The following is a 6,626-nucleotide window of genomic DNA, read 5'->3' as shown; positions in this document are numbered from 1 at the left end:
GCTCTGAGCTGTCAGCACAGAGTCAGACACAGGGCTCGAACTCACAAACCAGGAGATCATGAGCCAGAGTCAGACACTTAACTGACTGACCCACCCAGGGGCCCCTAGAGGAGAAACCTTTTGATATCAATTACAGCGTGTTGGTTCTTACCAATCGGGCAAATAGCAATTCACTTGTAAACATTCAATATTTCTACCTTTTGTAACAACACTTCTAAAAGTCCTTTAGCTTTTCCTCTTTTTCTACAGAAAAAGGTAAAAAAAAAAAAACAAAAAAACAAAAAAACTCCAGAATATACTCCACACTGAAGAAACCAATTTTGAGAAGTCTTAGTACATCTGTATTTTACATTATGCTTAACATATGTTTGGAAACATTTGAATTCCCGCCAGCCTATACCAACCCCACTGTCTACATTCCTCAGCCAGAAGATTTAGAATCCACACTTGAGCCAAAGCGTCCACTGAAACCTCTGCCTGACTTTGCATGTAATGCAGAGCCCCAGCCAATTGCTGCACCTGAATGAGAATTGCTTAGAGGAGTTATTTTCAGAACCAAAGGCCTGACTTGGCTCCCTCTGCGTGTTACCCTGGATTCGGTTCTCACCCGATGGGCCTGAACTGGGGACGAACATGCCCATCACACCCTAGCAGCTCTACGGTGCTGCTGGGGCTGCAGCGTCACTGCTGGATTAATGCTAGAAGCGCCAGGGTTCATCCTTGCACCCATATTCCTACCTTCATTGTTTCCCAAACCAGCTCCACCCCCTCTCCTGTTACCAAATCCACCCTGATTCCCAAAGCCCCCTGGATTGCCACCAGATCTTCCACTTTTAACTGTCTGTTGCTGTTGTGCTTAAGTTCAGCATTGGCTATGTGGACACCGGGTCCTTTAATGATCAAGTCCCCTCCACAAAGAGACTGGGCCACCTGATCATCTGCCAATGTGGCAAAGGCAAAAGCCCTGAACGGTTTGGGACTAAAGACACCGACCACCTCCCCGTACTGGCTGAAGAACTGCCGCAGCTCCTCAGCAGTCATGTCCCCTCACGATGTCCATCAGACACCTTCCTGCTTCTCAAAGCCTTCCGTGGGCTTTACTTAGAATGAGGAAGTTTATAGTGACAACTTCATCCATCCATCATGTGTCTCTGTGCCATTATTTTCACCTAGGTTTTATATTCCGGAAAATGAACAAAGCCAAACCCCTTTGAATGGCTAGTTTTTTTTTTTTTTATATATATATATATTTTCAACGTTTTTATTTATTTTTGGGACAGAGAGAGACAGAGCATGAACGGCGGAGGGGCAGAGAGAGAGGGAGACACAGAATGGGAAACAGGCTCCAGGCTCTGAGCCATCAGCCCAGAGCCTGACGCGGGGCTCGAACTCACGGACCGCGAGATCGTGACCTGGCTGAAGTCGGACGCTTAACCGACTGCGCCACCCAGGCGCCGCGAATGGCTAGTTTTAATGTCTTTCTTGACCTGAACCATAAGAACTTCTCCAAAGGCACTAAAATATTCTTTTAGATCCTGTTCAGTTGTTTTTCATGGGAGGCCCAACATTATTAAGTTAGACCTTTTCTGGACAGCTCTTTTCACTTGCCCTGCTGATAAAGCATCTGTCTCATCCATTTTTCTCTTGTTATCTTTGGGATAGTTGACAACATATACCAGATTCCCCCAGCCAGGATCGGGGCATGCAGAATTCCTTCTACCAGCTGGACACCTCTCATCCACTGAGACGCTGGATTGCTGTAGCGTGGTCCACATGCCCCTGGAAACTGGGCTGTAACCATGGAAAGCAGCAATGTCTCATCATCTTCTGATGGTATTTCAACAGGCTCATCATTCTCATCTTCGGTTACCCGAATACATTATTTGGGTACAACATCGTATTTTTCCACTAGGCCGCTGCTAAGAATTCTGGCAAGGAATCCAAAGCAGCAAGGGATCCAAGAACAGTCCGGCTACCCCTTCACTTCTACTGTAATTTCCTGTTTGCATATATATTTCTTTTTAAAAAATTGTTTTAATGTGTATTTATTTTTGAGAGAGAGAGAGAAAGAGAGAGCAAGTAAGCAAGAAGAAGAGAGAGAGGAACCACAGAATCGGAAGCAGACTTCAGGCTCCGAGCTGTCAGCACAGAGCCCAACGTGGGCCTCAAACTCATGAACTGTGAGATCGACCTGAGCCGAGGTTGGATGCTTAACCGACTGAGCCACCCAGGTGCCCCTATATACTTCTAATAAGATTCTGTTTCAGTCCCATGCCATTCCCACCCTACTAGCCTGTGAAATGCCTCAAGATAACGGCCAAAGCATTCATCTTTGTACGACTAGTACTCTAAGATATTGTTAGACTTTCAGTAAATGTCCCCTGGATGACTGAATGCTCCTTGGATTCCTAGTCACTAGCTGGGGTCTTTATCAGCCTGGAAAATGTTTTCTGGAATCATGACTCTTGCTCATTGGCTATGAGTCTTTACCATGGACTCTCCCCTCAAATCAGACAATGCAGAATGGGACCACATTAGAGAAGATCCAGCTTCACCATTTCCTCATGAATGTTATGGTATGCCAGGACCTTTGAAGAGGGGGGTTGGGGTTGCTAGGAGAGAGTTTCTTTTGGCTTGCCTCTGTGGTCTGTATCCACTCATTTCTGTATGACTTCCCCTCTTCATGGGCCCATTTTTGGGTACCCAGCAGATCCTGATGTCAGAGACATGTAAATTATAAGATAAACTGTTCCCTCCAGATGCCATACATGTTCTGATCTTTATACACCCTTTTATATTATATCTTTCTGGCATGCTCTCCACCAACTTCTCTGTTTAACCAAACCCTACAAATCCAAATTTTATTTCAGGCTCTATCTCCTTTGTGAAGTATCTTTAAGCTTATATTAATCCCCTCTCCTTTGTGCTCCTTTTGGTTTCTAGAATCCCAAACTTGTTCTCATATTTCCTTTGTGTTGTCAGTTTCTACATACCTGTGCTGTCTTCTCAATAGGATTATCACCTTCTCCAAGAACATGTGGGAACCTCAGTGACAGACCACAAGAGGGCAGGGGTTGGGAATGGCAGAATCAGGTCAGAGATAGTGGGGGGAGAAGTTGACCTGTCTACAGAGGTTGGGCTCTCAGGGGCCTTGGGGTTGGCCAGTGCTCTAAGTCCCAGAGATGTGGGGAGGTCAGGGATGGTTCGTGCCAATGTTGGGATCTAGGAGTTCAATCTGCTGTGTGGAGTGGGACAATGTGAGGGACTCTGGGCAGCGGGATTTTATTGTGGCCTCAGTTAAACAATGCTCTCCTGTTAGGAAGCCAGTCAGGCTGTAGGAGCAGGGAAGACTCTGGCAAAATCTAGGTAGAGTGGGAAGAAAGACTCCCAGATCAGTAGGAAACGGGGTTGGTCTAGTAAGTTGAGACAGAAGCCCAAACAACATGATGGAGGTGAGGAAATGGTGGGAGGAGGGGGACCAAGGGAGAGAAGAGGAGGAAGGGAGATAAGGAAGGGGAAATGAGGAGTATGTAGAGAGGCTAGCAGTGTGAGAGAAGAGATGGGAGACCTAGTTGAAGAGGAGAGAAGAGAAAGAGAAGAAAAGGCAAATAAAAGTAAAAGAGAGGAAAGAGGGAAGAAGAGAAACAAGATTAGAAAAGGAGAAGCTAAGAGAAGAGAAGGAAATGGGGAGGCTTATCCCTGCACACCACCTGCCTGAATACAGTCCAACCCAACAGTCATGCTAAGGGGGTGGGTCAAGTTGCATTCTATCTCTGTAAAATCACTATCAACCTTTACCTCCCAAATAGCGACTTGGATGTGGACCACTGCCGTTTTTCTCTCTTTTTTTGTAGAGCGTGAATAAAAGCTTTTAAGAAAATTTGGCTGCATTTAATTTGCATTCTATATACCTTCTCCACTGTGTGTACATTATTTTCATTAAGTGTACGTTGCATATATTGTACACGTATTCCTCATTGGGCACAAATGTGGCGAGATTGCTATACAAACACAGCTTTGAAACTGATTTTCTAACTAACTCACTATACCAGCTGCTTCTAGCTTAACCACACTGTAACCAATAAGCTTTAACTCCTGTGTGCAGTTCTGAGTCTGCCTCAGTCACAACCAACTTGTGGGTTAGAGGCTGCTGATGCACTCCCTGGCCCCTTTAGAACTGGCCCATCACTGAACAGTGTCTAGATGACTGAGAAATGTGGTCACGATGCAGTTTTGACGGCCAAGTAAGAGCAGCATCGAGTCATTCATTCCCAGCACCCTCGCATGTTAGGTATGAAATAGATCAATGCAAGTAAAGTAATACTTGCATGCAACATGAGGCTGCCGGGAGGAATGAAGGACATGCCCTTACAGCAGTAACTCGCACAAAGCATCCGATATCATCTACTATGCTTTTATTTGTATTGTTATTGCTTTTGTGCTTACATTTCAACATGCAATATCTGGCCTGATCTTCACAGATGCTCGTAGGGCTGACAGAGCAGGCATTCGAGCCTTGTTATACTCCTGGGGAAGCGGAGTTTGGCTCAGGTGATGCAGATACCCAAGGGGCCCCAGAAGTCCTCAGCTGCCTAGTGGAGTGCTCTTTGTACTCTTACGAGCTACAACCCCTTAGACCGGCTGAAGAAAAATGATTATTTCTATATCATTTCTAAATGGCCACAAAATAACATATGGTATGCCCTGACAACCCTCCAGTAAATGACTCTGTGTAGCTGTATATTGCTTGATATACTTTAAATTTTTTTAGTTTCAGCTGGGGTTTATTTCTGTGCTCTTTCTCCATTATCTTTCAACATTGGGAAAGTAATACTCAAAAATTTTAAGGCTAAAGGGCCACTGGGAACAAGGGTTCAGAATAAAACTGGCTTCAAAACTGCTCCCAGTTTTATTAGTGTGTGTAAAACTGATATTTGGTGGTGCTTGTGTGTGGTTTCGAAGTTATCCCCTGTTGCAGTGAAAAGGCAAGGCGGTAAATCCAGGAGTAGAATCAGGACAGCCAATTTCTGGCTTGCTGTCTGACTCTTGACAAGTCGTTTAATATCCATGCCTTGTTATCTCCTAAATGCAAACTAGGGCAAGCACCAGGACAGGAATGGCATGGAACATTGTGATTACCAGCTATCAAAACATGTATTGGAACAATCTGTGCAGGAACGACTTTTCCATATACATATCAGAATGTTAGATTGACAGGCTCACAGTTCAGATCCCCTCGGGACAATACCATTGAAGGCATTGGTTCGGGGTGTTGTACATAAATTCTTATGCACTGTCTGCTTTTGGGTCTTGGGGATTTTAGGAGGGGACATATTATGAGCATAGCCACTGTCTGTGATGGATACAGATGAATTCTCTCCTCCTGTGGCCTCCAAGGGATTGCTGAAGAAAATATTGAGAAACTACTTTGGGTTTAACTCAGACAAAAGATTTTCCTACAAAAGACCTACAGGTAAGCACTGGCTGTGACTTGATGATACCTTTACTCGATGAGGTATTTCTGGCATATTTTAAATATGTGAGACCTGAAGGAATAAAGAAACGTAAGTCCAAAGAGATCGTATTTCTCTCCTATCCGTGTATTTCTTTATCAACTTGGTCATGATGCCTAACACCCTTAAATAAGGGTTTTATATAATTCCGTTGAGAAACAGAGTAGTCTCCCACCTTCCACAATTTTAAAGATCCTCAGAATAATCATATCGGGAAAAAATTTGCTCAGGGATTGATTCATATTTCAAATTTATGGTGCTCTTCTCTATTGATTTTCACTCCCTGGGTGATCTCGTCTGGTATCATGGCTTCAAATACCATCGATGTGTTGACACTCCCATATTTATATCTCTGGCTTAGACCTTTCCTCTGAACTCCAGGTTATATACCCAGTTGCCTGATTCACACCTCCACTTGGTGTCTAAAATCTTCTTGAGCCTAACATGTCCAAAATAGAATTCTTGTTAACCCCCACTGAACCTGATACTTCCAAAGGCTTCCCCAACTCTGAATGGCAACTTCATTCTTGAGGTACTCAGTCCAAAACTTGGAGCTATTCTTTCTTCCTTCCTATCTCACAGCCCATATTCACCTCTCTCAGCAATTCCTATCAGATTTACTTTTCAAAATGTACCTGAAATCGGACCCCTCTGTGTGACCACTTTGTGCCACTGGTCCCAGCCACCGTCACCTTTCATCTTAACTATTATAATAATATTCTAACTGGTCCCCCTGTTTGTTTACAGCATAGAGTTTCCGCCATGGTTCTTCTAAAATGTAAATCAGGTTGTGGCACCCCTCTGCTCAAACCTTCTGGGATTTTCTGAAAATATGGACAGTAAAACAAAGCCCTTAAAATGACCTACAAATTTTGGAGTGCCTACAGCCTCCCTCACCTCTGTCCTCACTTCCTAACAGTCTCTTTTGTATTCTGTTCCAGAGAGTAGCCTGCTTGCTCTTCCTCCATAATGCCAGGCATGCTATAGTCTTGGTCCTCTGCACTTTTTGTTTCTTTTTCCTGTAATGCTCTTTCGCCAGATCCTCTGGAGGTGACCTTTTACACTTGTCTGTCAACATTTAGATTCTGATTACTCCCTTCATTGACATCATTG

The 6,626-nt window shown here is 44.2% G+C and overlaps 1 pseudogene; it reads right to left on the bottom strand.

Moving 5' to 3' along the window:
- Positions 1-412: 412 nt before the first annotated feature.
- LOC101087155 lies at positions 413-1,876 on the bottom strand (annotated as a pseudogene).
- Positions 1,877-6,626: the final 4,750 nt, after the last annotated feature.

This window comes from Felis catus, chromosome B1, assembly GCF_018350175.1.
Source record: "Felis catus isolate Fca126 chromosome B1, F.catus_Fca126_mat1.0, whole genome shotgun sequence".
NCBI lineage: Eukaryota > Metazoa > Chordata > Mammalia > Carnivora > Felidae > Felis > Felis catus.
The sequence above is the reverse complement of the archived record's forward strand: the minus strand, read 5'-3'. Positions and strand labels throughout refer to the sequence as shown.